General features: G+C 40.3%; 2 long non-coding RNA genes across 2 annotated transcripts in view; both read right to left on the bottom strand.

The window, feature by feature from the left end:
• Positions 1 to 19,015, bottom strand: part of LOC145544560 (uncharacterized) — an 84,219-nt gene that overhangs the window by 55,934 nt on the left and 9,270 nt on the right. The gene's annotated exons all lie outside the window — the stretch shown is intronic.
• LOC145544561 (uncharacterized) lies at positions 7,186 to 13,182 on the bottom strand. The gene is made up of 2 exons (XR_014081479.1): positions 8,672 to 13,182; positions 7,186 to 8,117 (listed from the first exon to the last, which is right to left on the bottom strand). It is a non-coding gene; the product is annotated as an uncharacterized LOC145544561 (long non-coding RNA).

The raw sequence follows: 19,015 nt of genomic DNA, 5'->3' as shown, positions 1-19,015 counted from the left end.
AGGTGTGAGGTTCCAGCTCCTTCTGGGATCAACGCACCCTTTTCCCTCACGCACCTCAGTTCCTTTACAAACAGTCAGGAGGTTGGGCTGCAGTGTTGCTAGGGTACTACTACTGGAAGTGAGTTATTATTTCGTATTTGGTCCAAAGCTGGAAACATTGATACAGCAAAGGATGCTTTCCCAAGCAATACTTAATTCATGCCTAATGGAGAACTAAGAGAAAGTCAAAGATTTTACCGATGAATTTAATGTAGTCTCCATCTTGTATCTGGGGCTTCTCTGGTGGCTCAGAAATGAAAGAATCCACCTGCAGTGCAAGAGACATGGGTTGGATCCCTGAGTTGGGAAGATCCCCTGGAGAAGGAAATGGCAACCTACTCCAATATTTCTGCCTGGAGAATTCCATGGACAGAAGAACCTGGCGGGCTATAGTCCATAGGGTCACAAAGAGTCGGACACAACTTAGCAACTGAACAACAATAGCAACCTGCTGTTTCCACTTAGTGAACTAGTGATAATACTCAGAAACCCAGATTTCTAGTCTCCTGATCTAGCCTACAGACAGTGCTTCGATTTAATTAGTCAGATTGATTGAAAACTTAATTACACATAATCCCACAGAAAAGGGAGTTATGATAATCACACAGGCAAAGCTTTAGGGATGTAAAGGAGAGAAGGGCCAGGTTTATGATAACCAAGCGACTAGGAGAAAAGAATTATCACAGCTGTGCTCTCTTCATGGCGTGTGTGTATGCTAAGTCACTTCAGTCATGTCCAGCTTTTTGTAATCCCATGGATTGTAGCCTGTTAGGCTCCCCTGTCCATGGAATTTTCCAGGCAAGAATACTAGAGTGGGTTGTCATTTCCTCCTCCAGGGGATCTTCCAGATCCAGGGATTGAACTCACATCTCTTATGTCTCCTGCAGGGAGGAACCACATAATAAAGGAAAATGTTTTCACTGGAAATTGGTTTCTCGTGTTGTACCATCTTATAAGTTGGAATTAAAAATATAAAAATGGGATTTGAGATGAACGTAGAGGAACCCCTTTTCCTTAACTTGGGCTGAATTTGCTGCAGAACTGGACACAATAATCCAGTTTAGAAATTCTAAGGCCAGATGCAGGGCTGCCCCACTGCCCTTAGGAGATGTCCAGATATCCATCAGGCTTCCGACATTCTTATGCTACATTCACATTCTCACTTTGGTATTTATTGGAAAGACGGGAGGCAGTTTGAAACCTTTTGTAAATCAGGAAAATAATTCTTAAGAAAGAAAGTGAGGTCACAAATCTGAAGATTAGAATTTTCCATGCCAAATAAAAAATGAAATATAAGATGATAAGATAAGATAGTGCCTTGCCCCTCCATTTCTTTGCACACAGATTAGCATGTAGCAATAAGAAAGCAAAACCCACCATCTTAATGATGAGGGGTAACAAGTCCTCACCATCGTTATGTTCCCATCCTCCACTAAAGTCTTTGTTTCCAAAAGGATTGCAAATAGTGTTTTTATTCCAAAATAATCATTGGTTATTCTTGCAACATTTCTGAAAGTCTAAGATTATATCATACAGGCCACATATTTGGTAGATCTGTCTAGTGAATCCCAAAATAACTGATTGGAAATTGAGTCAACATGATGAATTGATGGGCTTCCCGGGTGGTTAAGCTGTAAATAACCTGCTGGCCAACATAGGAGATGCAGGTTTGATCCCTGGAGGAGGAAATGGTAACCCACTCCACTATTCTTGCGTGGGAAATCACATGGACAGAGGAGCCTGGTGGGCTACAGTCCATGGGATCACAAAAGGGTCGGACATGACTTAGTGACTAAACAACAACAATGAATTGGTGCTTTATTGAGAGGTGTATCTCTAATCAAATCACACACACACACACACACACACACACACACACACGTGAGAAGAACAGAACACTTGGTTGGTCCTAGTCATGTGATTCTTTTTTGTTTCTATCCACTGGTTTAGTAAAATGAATCATTTAATCTTAAAATGATAACCAAAGAATAACTAATATTAAAAAGCAGATTTGGGGTAGGATTGTTCCCCTATTGTTAGTGTCTTCATTCTAAAGATCAGGACAATAGTTGGAAGTTATCATTTCCCTAAAGTTAAATACAAAAATGATTAATAAATATTTAAGGGAAAAGTAAACATTACATTCAGTTCTCCACAATCTATAACTCATCCCATTCACAGCAGAGATAACGGAACAACTCAAAGATTGTTAATTGGATTAGGACTGATACAATCTCTTGAGCACATTCATTTGTCAGTTGAAGGCTTTGTCTGTCAACTCAAAAGAAAATATTACCCTTGAAAATGTGAAGTTGGGAAGCATTTCAAAACTGTCCTTTATTCAAATTGCAGCAGATTGTTTTGACAAGGAAGTGCAGAGAGCATTTGCAAACAATGAGAAGCCATGCCTTCCTCCTTTGCATGAACACAAAGAGAAGGCAGAAAGATTGTCATTTGTCTCCATGGACATTTGTCTTGCCAACAGCCCATTCATTCTCTTTGAAATCAGTAGCGTATATGTTGTATGTAAGATGAATGTGATGGTGGTGATACATTAGCCATTGTATTAAATTCTCCTCTATGGCTCAAGATACCAAAATATATATGTAGGTCCTGTCCAAGAGTGATGTCTAATTTGGCCAGCTGACATAGCCATCCAGATGAATATGTATTTTCCCTGAAAGACACAGGTATTTCCCCTCAAAGACATCTTTGAGATTGAAGAGTAGGCCATAAGATCTCAAGTTTAAGTCTCCAGCTAAGAAAAAGGACATATATTGCTGCCAACATGCTGTTGTTGTTGTTCAGTTGCTCAGTTGTGTTTGACTCTTTGTGATCCCATGGACTGCAGCATGCCAGGCTTCCCTGTCCTTCACCATCTCCCGGAGCTTGCTCAAACTCAGATCCATTGAGATGGTGATACCATCTAACCATCTCATCCTCTGTCGTCCTCTTTTCCTCCTTTTAATTTCATGGCTGAAGTCACCATCCACAGTGATTTTGAAGCCCGAGAAAATAAAGTTTGTCACTGTTTCCATTGCTCCCATCAGCATGTACCATGTCCTGAACAGCAAGGCTTCCTATATGATGACTGCGTCTATGTGCTCAGTTGTGTCTGACTTTCAGGGACCCCGTGGATTGTAGCCCACCAGGCTCCTCTGTCCATGGTTTCTCCAGGCAAGAATACTGGAGCATATTGCCATTTCTTGCTCCAGGGGATCTTCCTGACCCAGGGATCGAACATTTTTCTCTTGTGACTCCTGCATTGGCAGATGGGTTCTTTTCTAACAGCATCACCTGGGAAGCCCGACTGTGTCTATAGACAATCTTTTCAATGTGTCACAACGTTGTCGTTAAAAATCCCCTTCCAGTTTTCAGGTTATTGGGTCTATGTGCTCAGTCGTGTCTGACTCTTTGCGGCTCGTTTCAGGCTATTGGATTAGATTTCTATGCTGTCTAATGAATGACCATAAACTTAGTGGCTTAGAACAGCACCTATTTTTTTAATCCTACAGCTTCCGGAGATCAGAAATGCAATCACAGCCTAGCTGGATTCTCTGCTCAAGGTCACAGAAGTCTGAAATCAAGATGACTACAGAACTGAGTTCTTATCTGAAACCCAAGGCCTTTTCCTACACTCATTCAGGTTATTCAACAAATACAGTTCCTTGCAGTAGGAGAACTAAGGTTTCTGCTTCCCCCTTGTCTGTTATCTGGGGATCTTTCTCAGCAACTGAGAGGCTGCCCTTGTATCATTCCTACCTGCTTGCAGCACAGCACCTTTAATGCCAGTAAGAGAATCTTTTCTTTGCTCAACTAAGATAGGGTCATTAAATGTAACTCAATCATAAGAATGACTATCTTATTACTTTTGTCACATAACATAACTGAACCCAAACTAAAATGTTCAGTGAGACTTGGGGAATCCAAAATTATTTGTAACACAGATACTGAGCAGGACCCTGTGGGGCTCCTGGACAGGAAAGCCTCTCCGTGCCTCCCATTTCTTGATTATAGGAAATAGGCTTCATTCAGCCTCCATGACCTTCCCAGAGTTCCAATGGGCAGATTTAAACAGCTGCTAATTAGGGAAGGGAGGGGATGCAGAGACAAGGGAGAAGCAGTCAAGAAACTACAGTGCATATATGAGTTAATATATATTTGTTGTTCTCTTTCTGACTTATGTAACTTTGTATGACACTCTTCAGGCCCATCCACATCTCTTCAAATGACTCAGTTTCATTTCTTTTAATGGCTGAGTAATATGCCATCATATATATGTATCCCACAACTTCTTAATCCATTTCTCTGTTGATGGACATTTAGGTTGCTTCCATGTCCTGGCTATTTATTGTGAATAGTGCTGCTATGAACATTGAGATACATGTATCTTTTTGAATTATTATTTTCTCTGGGGTTGGGAGGAATAGAGAGATTGGGGTTGATACATGCACACTACTGATACTATGTATAAAATAGATAACTAGTGAGAACTGCACAGCAGAAAGCTCTACTGAATGCACTGTGGTGACCTGAATGGAAGGAAGTTCCAAAGGGAGGGGATCCACGTGTATGTATGGCTGATTCATTTCGCTGTATAGTAGAAACCAGCACAAAATTGTAAAGCAACTACACTTCAATAAAACTTATTTAAAAATAAAATAAATAAATTGCAAGGATTTATTATACAGCACAGGGAATACGGGCAATCTTTTTAATAAGTATAAGTAGAGTTAACCTTTAAATGCTATGTATCACTGTTGTACACCTGAAACTTATGTAATATTATAAATACAATATACCTCAGTAAAAATTGATTATCAAAGAAAAAAATAATAGTGCAGCCTTGGGGCAGAGATACACCTAGCTATATTTTTGAGTTGTTTTGCAGATATTAAAACTCCTACCACGTGGGAGAATTTAACTGCATGCTGCCCACAAACAGGTAGACCCCAGACTGGTTGGACCCAAAAGGTTGATGATGACGACTCCCAATTACCTCACCATCCACCAATCAGAAGAATGTCCACAAGCTGACCACACCTTCTTTGAACCATTGCTATAAAACTCCTCACTATCCCCTCTAGGGTACAGCACACAGTTTTGAGGGCATTAGCCTGCTGTGGCCCCCTTTGCCTGGCAGAGCAATAAAGCTATTTCTTCTCCATTTCACCAGAAGCTCTGCCTGATTCGGCTTCAATACTGCTTTCAACTGAGTCTAGCTTGGAGCTCTAGGAATGATGCTGATGATTATGGAGATGATAGAAGAAGCCACAAGGGAATTAGTGATGTGATAAAATGATGGCTGAGAATTACTGAGTGCTTATTACATTCCAGACTCCCTTTCCATATATTAACTCACATATTCTTCTCAGAGAGCAAAATGGGGACTGTTGATGTCTCCATTGATGGGTGAGGAACTGGGGCACACAGGGATGCAGTAACTTGCCCAAGACTGCCCAGCTAGTAAGTGATGGAGCCAGAATACAACTTCAAACACTGACTCCAGAATGTGTGAGCCTAACCTTGTTGTTTCACAGTCTCCTAGCAGACATCCTGGAATGTGAAGTAAAGTGAGCCTTAGAAAGCATCACTAGGAACAAAGCTAGTGGAAGTGATGGAATTCCAGTTGAGCTATTTCAAATCCTCAAAGATGATGCTGTGAAAGTGCTGCACTCGATATGCCAGCAAATTTGGAAAACTCAGCAGTGGCCACAGGACTGGAAAAGGTCAGTTTTCGTTCCAATCCCAAAGAAAGGCAATGTCAAAGAATGCTCAAACTACCGCACAATTGCACTCATCTCACATGCTAGTAAAGTAATGTTCAAAATTCTCCAAGCTAGGCTTCAGCAATATGTGAACCGTGAACTTCCAGATGTTCAAGCTGGTTTTAGAAAAGGCAGAGGAACCAGAGATCAAATTGCCAACATCTGCTGGATCATTGAAAAAGCAAGAGAGTTCCAGAAAAACATTTATTTCTGCTTTATTGACTATGCCAACGCCTTTGACTGTGTGGATCACAATAAACTGTGGAAAATTCATATATATGGAATTTGAAAGATGGTAATGATAACCCTATATGCGAGACAGAATAAGAGACACAGATGCATGGAACAATTTTATGGACTCTGAGGGAGAAGGTGAGGGTGGGACGTTCTGGGAGAATAGCATTGAAACATGTATATTATCATATGTGAAATAGAACACCATTCCATGTTCGATGCATGAGACAAGGGCTCAGGGCCGGGGCAATGGGATGATCCAGAGGGATGGGATGGGGAGGGAGGTGGGTGGGGGGTCCAGGAAGGGGAACACATGTAAACCCATGGCTGATTCATGTCAATGTATGGCAAAAACTATTACAATATTGTAAAGTAATGAGCCCCCAACTAAAATAAATAAATTTATATAAAAAAAAAATAAACTGTGGAAAATTCTTAAAGAGATGGAAATACCAGACCATCTGACCTGTCTCTTGAGAAACCTGTATGCAGGTCAGGAAGCAACAGTTAGAACTGGACATGGAACAACAGACTGGTTCCAAATAGGAAAAGGAGTACGTCAAGGCTGTATATTGTCACCCTGATTATTTAACTTATATGCAGAGTACATCATGAGAAATGCTGGGCTGGAAGAAACACAAGCTGAAATCAAGATTGCTGGGAGAAATATCAATAACCTCAGATATGCAGATGCTGCTGCTGCTGCTGCTGCGTCGCTTCAGTCGTGTCTGACTCTGTGCTACCCCATAGATGGAAGCCCACCAGGCTCCGCTGTCCCTGGGATTCTCCAGGCAAGAACACTAGAGTGGGTTGCCATTTCCTTCTCCAATGCATGAAAGTGAAAAGTGAAAGTGAAGTCGCTCAGTCGTGTCTGACTCTTCGCAACCCCATGGACTGCAGCCTACCAGGCTCTTCTGTCCGTGGAATTTTTCAGGCAAGAGTACTGGAGTGGGGTTCCATTGCCTTCTCCCGATATGCAGATGACACCACCCTTATGGCAGAAAGTGAAGAAGAACTAAAGAGCCTGCTGATGAAAATGAAAGAGGAGAGTGAAAAAGTTGGCTTAAAGCTCAACGTTCAGAAAACTAAGATCATGGCATGTGGTCCCATCACTGCATGGGAAATAGATGGGGAAACAGTGGAAACAGTGTCAGACTTTATTTTTGGGGGCTCCAAAATCACTGCTGATGGTGATTGCAGCCATGAAATTAAAAGACACTTACTCCTTGGAAGGAAGGCTATGACCAACCTAGATAGCATATTTAAAAGCAGAGACATTACTTTGCCAACAAAGGTCCGTCTAGTCAAGGCTATGGTTTTTCCAGTGGTCATGTATGGATGTGAGAGTTGGACGGTGAAGAAAGCTGAGCACCAAAGAATTGATGCTTCTAAACTGTGGTGTTGGAGAAGACTCTTGAGAGTCCCTTGGACTGCAAGGAGATCCAACCAGTCCATCCTAAAGGAGCTCAGTCCTGGGTGTTCATTGGAAGGACTGATGTTGAAGCTGAAACTCCAATACTTTGGACATCTCATGCGAAGAGTTGACTCATTGGAAAAGACCCTAATGCTGGGGAGGATTGGGGGCAGGAGGAGAAGGGAACGAGAGAGGATGAGATGGTTGGATGGCATCACTGACTCGATGGACATGGGTTTGGGTAAACTTCGGGAGTTGGTGATGGACAGGGAGGCCTGGTGTGCTGTGATTCATGGGGTCGCAAAGAGTCGGACACGACTGAGCGACTGAACTGAACTGAACTGAACTGGCCAAAACCTGACAATTTAAAGTTCATTCTTGCATGAGGAGTCCTTTGTAAATTAAACAGTTCCTCATCAACTAAAAATGATTTAGATAGATCTTTGCCTTAAAGCTAGAAACAAGGCAAACTCCTGAATGCATATCATAGAAGTCAGTGGGATTTGTTCCACTTGTTTCTACTGAGTGAAATGTGGAGTTTCCACTCAGTTGCACTGCCATAAGAGTGGTGTCATCTGCATATCTGAGGTTATTGATATTTCTCCCGGCAATCTTCATTCCAGCTTGTGTTTCTTCCAGCCCAGCGTTTCTCATGATGTACTCTGCATATAAGTTAAATAAGCAGGGTGAGAATACAATTATGGATCTCTTTGTACAGAAGGGTGAGGCTGAGGCAGGGCAGAAGAGGTATGAAGGAATGAAGAATGTATGAGAATCAAGAGGCTCAGCGTTTTGATGAGGATGTATTGAAGTTTGGCTTCTTCTTAGTACTGGGTTAACCCCCTCTAATTTGGTTTTGAACTTTCCCATTGCCTTTAAAAGGCCATTATTTTAGGCTCCTCTGAATTTTATACTGTGAATGATCTTGTGGTCCTATATTTGACATAGGTTACCATATCTCCTACTTAGCATAACATCTGATATATAAACAAGACATGCCACTTAGATTTTCTTGGAAAATCAGAAAAAAAAAAGGAGAATATTTTTCTCTATGTGTTTTAGATGGTAAAAATTCTGCTGAAATATAAAGGTACAATTATAATTGCAAGAGAGACTTCTGCAATAATTTATGACAGCTCTTAAAACTGTGAGTTATTATTGGGGATTCTTAGACAACTAAGGTGAAGGCGATGGCACCCCACTCCAGTACTCTTGCCTGGAAAATCCCATGGACGGAGGAGCCTGGTAGGCTGCAGGCCATGGTGTCGCGAAGAGTCAGACACGACTGAGCGACTTCACTTTCACTTTTCACTTTCATGCATTGGAGAAGGAAATGGCAACCCATTCCAGTATTCTTGCCTGGAGAATCCCATGGACAGGGGAGCTTGGTGGGCTGTTGTCTATGGGGTTGCACAGAGTTGGACACGACTGAAGCGACTTAGCAGCAGCAGCAGCAGCAGCAGCAGACAACTAAAGAAATAGATTAACAATTAAAACTAGAAAAAAAATGAGTACGAAATTCAGGAATAACATTTTGAGTGATGTGTGAGTAAATAAATGTAAACAACATTATACTCCTGTTTTATATTTCTTTTCTTGTAAAATGTTTTGCTATTAATGATCATAACAGCAAATAAAATATTCTTTAAAACAAATGTCAATCCTCATTCCATATAGATTTCATATTTGCAAATTTGTCTACTTGCCAAAATTTATTTGTAATTCCAAAATCAATACTGGACACCTGTACTTTCAGGATCACATGCAAATATGTACAAAGCAGTGAAAACTTTGAACTACTGTAGACATGTATTCCCAGCTGAGGATGAACAAGAGATGTTTTGATTGTTGGTTTTTGACCTCACACAGTAAACAAGGTTCCTTCTCTTCCTTTATTTAGTGCATTGTTTTTTGCATTCTTGTGATTGTTACTGGTGATTTCACCCTTTCAAAAAACCTCCTAAATGCAGAGCTGAAGTGCTTTCTAGTGTTCAGAAGCATGAAATAACTAGGATGTACCTTAGAGAAAAAAATACATCTTATGTAAGCTTCCTTTGGTCATGAGTTAGGGTGCTGTTGGATGTGAGCTTGATGTTTATGACTCAATGCTATGTGTTAAATAAAATATCTTTAAACAAAATACACATAAAACAAGGTTGATGAAAATGTTGTGAACAGAAGCTCGCAGGATCCTAGCCTTGTATTTCCCCTGGAAGCAATGGTTCAGTGTTGGCTGGGACGTTATAAAACACTTTGGAGAAGCACAGACATCCAGTCTATGTGATAGCTATCTCATATGTTGGAGATGTCTGTCCCTCTGTAATGATCAAGATAACAAAAGTCAAGAGTTTTAAGTAACCTGCTCTAGTGACTTAAAGAGCAAAGATTAGAACTTATACTCCATTCCAGATTTTTCCATGTGGTATTTGTGGCTTTTCTACTTCTCGTGCATGACAATTCTCATCTCCCTTGTGGAAATCATTAATCATTTGTTGAGCCCAAATATTAATAATAATATCCAAATAATCCCCAGCCAACTGGTGGGAAAGCAGTACCTAGTGTTGTATAACTCTGTTGTCTGTAGAGACTCTCCATCCCTTCCCCAGGGCTCCTAGGCCCTCACATTCCTATCTTAGCCCTTAACTCCTACCACTGGGACCCAGAGCCCTTCTGATGTGCAATCTTGTGTCAGTCTCTAGATTCCCTGAGCTGCAGAGAAGAGATGCTCCAACCTCCTATTCTAGTCCATCAGAGAGCCCACCACCCCATGTACACCTCATGGGGGTGTACAGCATACACCCCATGTACAGTGGAGGTCGGAAAAGAAGGAAGGACATAGAATTTATGATGACATCTCATAGGAACACAGAATCAAGAGCAGTTAATTCTGGACCTCAGAGTTTCTGACATGATTTCATGTTCATTTCACTTATTATTGCTCACTCATATCTTAGAGTTGGAAAAAGGCTGACGTTTTCCAGTGCTTGTTTCCCTTTTAAGTAGAAAAACACACATGCGCAAAAACATACCACATGTACACACACACACCAAAACAAGACCATTTTCTGCCTCTTGAAGGAACAAAGTGACCTTAAGAGCAGGGACATGTGTTCAAACATAAATTCCCCGAGGGTAAGACATTTTGTTTGCTTTATGCATCTGTTTGCTGTATTCCAAGAGCCAAAAACACTGCCTGCTTATACAAAGTGCTCGATACATATTTGTTGAAAGAAGCAATTAAAATCAATTTGACTGTCTCATGTATGATCAGTGCCAATTTCCACCACAGCCATGCCATGACACACTGACAACAGTAACTTAACAGTGATCTCTATTTTCTAAAGGGCTTCCCCATACACTATTTTTAAATTCTTTAAGTTTTCATGCGGAGTCTTAGGTAAGGAGAGCACTATTCTGATTTTATAAAGAAGGTAACTGAGATGCAGAGTTCACATGTCTGGGTGGTAAAGGAAAACAACATAATCAATGTGGGAAAATATACATAAAAATGTAGTTTAGTCACTTAGTCATATCCAACTGTTTTACGACCCCTGGACTATAGCCCACTAGGCTCCTCTGTCCATGGGATTTCCCAGGCAAAAGTCTTGGAGAGGGTTGCCATCTCCTTCTCCAGGAGATCTCCCCAACAAAGGGATCGAACCCGCATCTCCTGCACTGGTAGGTGGGCTCTATATCACTGAGCCACCCAGCAGGCTCCTCTGTCCATGGAATTCTCCAGGCAAGAATACTAGAGTGAGAAGCCATTCCCTTCTCCAGGGGAATCTTCCTGACCCAGGGATCAAACTCAGGTCTCCTGCATTGCAGGCAGGTTCTTTACCATCTGAGCCACCAGGGAAGCCCAATACATAAAAATACACATAGATATAGCTACACAAACACAATGTCATTCACATCACCCTTGGGACTTTCATTTCCTTCTCATCTTATTGCCCTGGAGTACAAATAAAAAGGTAAAAGACTATTTCCTTGAATTCAAAACCAGTATGAATTCTGTGGTCTTCTCTGAAAAGCTGAGCTCTGTAACCAACCATAGCCTCCTAAGCTTTCTGTCTGGGTTGAAAGAAATTTGCCTTTTCACCATCCAATTCCCTGAAAGAATTTTGCCCTTTCTCCATCCGATTCTCTGTCTCTACAACCTGGCTTGCATCTTCCTTAAGAGATGCGACCCTTTGAAGCCAGTTGCATACTGGGGTTGCCATGTAACATTCATTCCTATTAAGCAGAGTCCTATTGATGACTGGACAGAGATGCAGCGTTATTAGTCCCAAGTCATCCAGCAAGTCAGATGTGTAATCAGGAAAGTCATTCTGGAGTCCTCCTCCCTTGCAAGCCTTTTAATCAACCTCATTCAGGTTAGCAAGTCCAACCTGTCATACCCAAAGCTAAGCAGAGACCATGTTTGACAAAAATCATTGTTATAGCAACATCCTGTTTATGAGAGTATCTCATGAGGTAAACCAGTAACTGCAGTAGACACTGTGGTAGACGAGTGACACTAAAGCTGGAGCAGAAAGTTGCTATCAAGTGTCTATTGTATAAGGGCTTCCCAGATGGCTCAGTGGTAAAGAATCCTCCTGCAATGCAGGAGCCACAGGAGATGTGGGTTTGAACTCTGGACTGGAAAGTTGCCCTGGAGAAGGAAATGGCAACCGGCTCCAGTAGTCTTGCTTGGGAAATCCATGGACAGGGGAACTTGGCTAGCTACAGTCCATGGAGTCGCGAAAGAGTTAGACCTGACTTAGCAACTAAGTGCACATCTATTGTGTATATGTAAATGTTAAAAAAAAAAAAGTAGCACAAAGAATATGCTTCTATTAAAAATAGCATTTCCTGAAAGAAATGTGTATAAATCTGAGTTGCACACATATAGTCAGAGGTGAAGTCCTTGCAGGCTAAACTGATGTGAATGATTTGGGTAATTCTCTTCCTCTGATCTCTAATTCTATTAATCCAGGTATTTGAGTCTCTCAGAGTTGATGATACTCTTTAATGAATGTTCATTGTTACTCACAGAACTGAACTGTATTTCCTCAAACTTGTTTAGAGGAAAAGGACATTCCTTGGGAACAAATAAAGCCTACCACATAGTAAAGATAAAAATCATGAGGATAGTTGTAGTTAAGCCAGAAAAATTCATTGACATTTTTCCTCTTCAGTGGCATCTGGTCCCATCACTTCATGGCAAATAGATGGGGAAACAATGGAAACAGTGGGAGACTTTATTTTGGGGGGCTCCAAAATCACTTCAAATGGTGCTGTAGCCATGAAATTAAAAGACACTTGCTCCTTGGAAGAAAAGCTATGACCAACCTAGACAGCATATTAAAAAGCAGACACATTACTTTACCAACAAACTTCCGTCTAGTCAAAGCTCTGGTTTTTCCAGTAGTCATGTATGGATGTGAGAGTTGGACTATAAAGAAAACTGAGTGCGGAAAAATTGATGCTTTTGAACTGTGGTGTTGGAGAAGACTCTTGAGAGTTCCTTGGACTGCAAGGAGATCCAACCAGTCCATCCTAAAGGAAGTCAGTCCTGAATATTCATTGGAAGGACTGATGCTGAAGCTGAAACTCCAATACTTTGGCCACCTCATGCGAAGAACTGACTCATTTGAAAAGATTCTGATGCTGGGAAAGATGGGCAGCAGGAGGAGAAGGGGGTGGCAGAGGATAAGATGGTTGGATGGCATCACTGACTCAATGGACATGAGTTTGAGTAGGCTCTGGGAGTTGGTGATGCACAGGGAAGCCTGGCATGCTGCAGTCCATGGGATTTCAAAGAGTTGGACACAATTAAGCTACTGAACTGAACCCTCCAACTCAAAATTATTATTAAAAAAAAAAAGAAAAGAGAAAATCTGATTCAGTTGGACATTTTGTTAAAAATCAGACTGGAAAAATATCATAGCAGAACCAATACACTGAAGGACTCAAAGTAAGAACTAGCAGTAACTGAAGTTATCCCAATTTTATCCTTAACAGTTTCTACTCAAATTAATAATAATTGTAGTGAATAATTAGCCTTTGTGTCTCTTCACAGTTCTGCAAGTAGAATTTATAGAGGGAACACATAAACTTTTCAAAGAAAGCAATGTTTATGCAACCTACCTGGATGTCTTGAAATATGTATTTAGCACAGCTGTTCTTTTGTGTTAAACTCATCACAAAATGCAGCTTTAATGTAACCCACCATTGATCTGCAGTGAGTGGAAACAAAATCTCTCCTTAATTAGTACCATCCAATCACTTTTTTACATTTCTACAGAACACACACTGTGAACTGTTTAATGGACTATTATTTAGAAAAGTGGCAAAGAGCACACCAAAAAAAAAAAAAAGAGAGAGAGACGTAGTGAAAATGGAAACTAGCATTGTCAATGAAAAATATGTTGTGAAATAATGGGGGAAAAAAAGATGTTTCTTTGAGATGAGCTCTCCTGGCATTTTACTGTAGAGATGAATGGTGCCCCAATTACTGCCAACAATGGAGTCAGAGATACAGAGAGAGATTCATTACCTACCACATCCTTAGCTGTCTACCAGTGAATTCGCTTATCTGCTCCTTCTTCTAGAGAACCTGCACAGAAGGGGGAGGAATAAACAAAGAACTGGGGAGTAAATGTGTCACAAATTACCACAAACACACTGGGTCTCGATGCACTTTTCATTTCTCTCCTCATTAACTGTGTCTTGCTCAAAATGAGCAACTGGGTCCAAACGTAATCAAGTCCCACAGATAACAATTGACTTGACTGCTGGGGCCAGTCATCACCTCCTAGCCACTGGAAAATAAATTCAGAAATAAAATGAGTTAAAATAAAATCCACTCTGCTCTCTTTTCTGTGCTCAGATAATTTGAAGACCATCAAGGCCCACAGAAACAATCCATCTACCTCTGAAAAAGAAGGTCTGTCTGCTACCAGCAATAAGCGACGCCTTTAGTGTTATCGAGAGGAAGTATAACCACACAGTGAAAAGGCCATCAAAGTGTCTTGGGCACTGGTGGTTTTTTCCTGATGTCTTTATCCGCAATGCTACCTGAACAATAATAAAAGAAAAGGGAAGTTGTGCTAGGGAGATACAGAGAGAAGGAAGGAAAGGAAAAAAAAAAAAAAAAGGACCTCTCAGATGGGTGTAACTGACCTGTAATTTTGAGAGCATATTATAATTTGCAACTCCTTTTTATTGTTGTTGTTATATTCAATTTTCAAACAAGAAGGATAGTTTTGAAGAAATTTTGAATGTGTGTGTGTCTGCTCTTGTGGGTCTTATTTCATCAAAGCAGTGATTTCTCAGCAAAGCTCTTCAAGGGGTCCTGGTTAAAGAGGTTTTTATGCTAACCAGGATAGTTTTGTTAGTTGTTGTGTTAGTAGCTCAGTCATGTCTGACCCTTTGCAATCCCATGGACCATAGCCCGCCAGACTCCTCTGTCTATGGAATTCTCCAGGCAAGAAGACTGAAGTGGGTGGTCATTTCCTTCTCCAGGGGATCTTTTCAACCCAGGAATTGAATCCAGAGCTCCTTCATCTCCTGTATTAGTAGGTGGATTCTTTACCACTGAGACAACTGGGAAGCCCAACAACCAAGATAGTTTACTTCCCTCTAAACCAGGATGAAGTTCTCATGAGGGATTCAATCACTTTAGGAAGTTATGGGCTTTGCTTCTTTTTGTTGTTGTTGTCGAGGTACAGTCACTTTTCACTGTTGTGTTGGTTTTTGCTCTACAAGAAGTGAATCAGCTGTATGTATACATATATCCCATCCCGCTTGTACCTCCTGCCCCATTGCCCATTCAACCCCTGTAGATCACCACAGAACACTGTGCTAAACAGCAGCTTCCTACTAGCTGTCTATTTTACATATGGTAGTGTATGTAGGTCAATCATAACCTCCTAATTCATCCCATCCTTCTTTGCCCCTCCCTGTGTCTTCATATCTGTTTTCTACATCTATATCTCTATTCCTGCCCTGCAAATAGGTTCATCTATACCATTTTTCTACATTTACACATATGCATTAATATCTGTATTCTTTTTTCTCTTTCTGACTTACTTCACTCTGTATGACAGACTCTAGGTCCATCCACATCTCTACAAATGACCCGATTTTATTCCTTTTTATGGCTGAGTATTATTCCATTGTATATATGCACCACATCTTTATCCATTCCTCCATCCATGGACCTTTAGTTTGCTTCCATATCCTGGCTATTCTAAATAGTGCTGCAATGAACACTGGGGTTAGAACTTGGGTATGAAAGCATTCTTTCTCCTCCTTGGGCAGTGGGGATATAAGTGAGCTCCAAAATGTCTCAGATTAAGGCTAAATTGAGCTATATTTACATGAGAGTGACAACAAATGACTCTGATTTTCATTTTATTCTACCTGAACCTAGACAAAGGTCTCCTCCAGAAACAAATACAAAGAAACTACAATGGACTAAAAATAACTGCATGTACACACAGTTGGGGCAAATTATGAACAAAAAACAAAGAGAACAAAAACCTAACTGCCACTTCAGAGGTGTCAGGAGCAAAACCAGGCTCCACATGCACCACCGAGCAGGTGGGAAGACCACCCAAGCCACCCCTCAGGCCCAGCCCTTGGACCCATTCCTACCCTCACTCTATTTAAGGGACCCTGTCTCCCTGGGGAGCAAGCAAGGGTATCTATTACTTGTTTTCCCTCCTGATGTAGCACAAGTCCCAGTAAAGCCTTGCTAGAGTTTCTCACCTGGTTTCTTATCAATGTCTGTTGATTAAGAAGTCCCAGAACCCTGGTCAGTAACATAAGTTGATGAGAGCAAAGCTGAATTAGCCTGGGGACCATATTAGATTTATTGTGGGGACTGAAACATACACATTACTAAAAAAAAAACCAAAAATCAAAAAACAAACCTCTATGAAGAATTAGATTCATTTTGGCTATTGCAGGTCTCAGGTGTCTAAACTTGATATGATCTACGATGTTGGATGTTGAATATCATCATATTTTCACACATTTTGGCATTACAATTCCCTTTTTACTTATCTAGGATAAAGGTGACTTATGGAATCAAGATATTGCCTAAGACAACTTATTATGGGCCCATGGGACTCTGGTAGGAATCTTAAAAGATTAGCACAATTCCTGTTTGGAACATAAAGTTTGAATCAGTATCTAAATATCTAAATAGATATTAAATTAAAATTTTACACAAATTCAGACCAGTTTCCTTCTTGCAAGAATTCTCAGGGAGCTTACATTTCTCGTGTGCTAAGTAATAAGTAAATCCAAGAGAAGGTAGAATTTCCCTTCTATTTTGTTGTTATTCAGTTACTAAGTCTTGTCTGACTCTTTGCAACCCCATGGACTGCAGCATGCAAAGCCTCCTTGTCCTTCATTATTGCCTGGAGTTTGCTCATGTCCATTGTTTTGATGATGCAATCTAACCATCACATCCACTGTTGCCCCTTCTCTTCTTGCCTTCAATTTTTCCCAGCATCAGGGACTTTTCTAATGAGTCAGCTTTTTGTATCAGGTATCCAAAGTATTGAAGCTTCAGCATCAGTCCTTCCAATGACTATTCAATGTTGATTTCCTTTAGGATTAACTAGTTTGATCTTGCTGTCCAAGGGATCCTCAAGAGTCTTGTCCAGCACAACAATTCTATTTATTTCATCACAAAAAACATTATTCAAAGGACATCTTATCAAATGAGATTCCCCTGAGGACTCTTTGAGAAACACCAATCTAAATACTAAAAATGTTAATAATTACACCATGGGATATAACTTTATTATATTTCAAAGAAGATGAGTTTTAGTTTTTATTTATAATCTCAGTTTTTAAATAAAGAAGTCTTGTTTAACTCAGTCACTGATGAAAGATAAAAGGGAAACCTTTACAAATGTCATTAAAAGTGCAACAGGATGGATTTTTTTAAAAAATAAAAATTGCATAATACTAATCATCCCAAAACTTAAGAACATTTTTCATGGTGACCACTGTTGACATTGTATCAGATGTGCTTTGAAATAAAACAAAGTAAACCTACTGCTATTCTCCCTTAAAAAATTAAAAAAAAATAAGACTAAGAAATGTAGGTGTGAAAAAGGGGTAGAATTTTCTGCTTTATTGCTAATCACAGGATTCTGAAACATAAAATATTCCATAGTCAAATTTCTGCTTCATCTTACTGGGTCTGATGATTGCTTAGCTGATGTCAAGCAGATGAGTTTGGTTGGATTCCTGTTTATCTCACTATATACTCCATCTTAGGGTATCAAGAGATTCAAGCAACAATGTGTGTGCTAAGTCGCTTCAGTTGTGTCCAATTCTTTGCAACCCCATGGACTGTAGCCTGCCAGGCTGCTCTGTCCACAGGATTCTCCAGGCAAGAATAATGGAGTGGGTTGCCATACCCTCCTCCAGGGGATCTTCCCAACCCAGGGATCAAACCCAAGTTTATTATGTCTCCTACACTGGCAGGTGGGTTCTTTACCCACTAGCACCACCTGGGAAGCCCCAAGCAATAGAGGCCAGCAAGAAACAAGCTCAGAGAGGCTGGATTTAGAAAGCTGGCAGCAGTTGCTTGAACAAGACCCTTAGCAGAGCTTGTGAAAATGATAAGATACCCCTAAAGTCAATAAAAGATAATTGAATTTACTCAGAACTGTTGTCCCTTAAAAATAATTTTCAATTACCGAATACCCTTAAATGCTGACCGTATTAAACAATAATAAGGACCACATTGATGGATTTAGGTCAGTTGATAATTGGCTAATTCTTATTTCATTTTGATTATCTGACAGCTCAACGTGGGCATGTGAAAAAAATTATATATATGTGTGTATGTATATATATATGTTTTGTCATCTTCTTTTCCATTATGGTTTATTATGAGATATTGAGTAGAGTTCCCTATGCTATACAGTAGAACCTTGCTTTTTGTGTGTGTGTGGTTATTTATTTTTTTTAATTTTAAAAATTTAAAATTAATTTTATTGGTGTATAGCTGATTCTGTTTGGAATTGGATGCTGGAGTTGTAAAAAATGATTGCAGCTAATCTGACTACATTTTTATTTGAATAATACACAGCACTTTTGAACAACTCTAAAATTTAGGAGCACACAGTTGTAAATCCAGGCAGCTAAGCCATGCTGGTTTTCATTAGACTTCCATTTAATTTTCTAATTAATCTCAGGAAACATTAATTAATTTTGTCTTTTCCACAGTTGGCCTGGCACCCTTGGGCCTGAAACACCACAAATACTGCTGGCCTCGAGCAGGAGAAATAGTAATCAACATTTCTAATTCGTTTGAGCCATCCAGTGGCGTCTCCCTCACCTCTTTCTCCCATAGGTACTTTAATAATCATTTAACCCTTTGGTTTTATACTTTCTATGAACACATAAACGAAAGGAAGAATAGATACCTCGGGTCAAAAGGAAATAACTGGGCAGACAGCATGCAAAGAGAACTTTTTACGTTGAGACAGAGTTGAAGTCTCTGCTGGAGAAATATTCATCCCATTCCAGAGTAACGTACATGCATGTA

This window comes from Giraffa tippelskirchi, chromosome 4, assembly GCF_054371585.1.
Source record: "Giraffa tippelskirchi isolate mGirTip1 chromosome 4, T2T-mGirTip1v1.2.pri, whole genome shotgun sequence".
In the NCBI taxonomy this organism is placed as follows: Eukaryota; Metazoa; Chordata; class Mammalia; order Artiodactyla; family Giraffidae; genus Giraffa; species Giraffa tippelskirchi.
The sequence above is the reverse complement of the archived record's forward strand: the minus strand, read 5'-3'. Positions and strand labels throughout refer to the sequence as shown.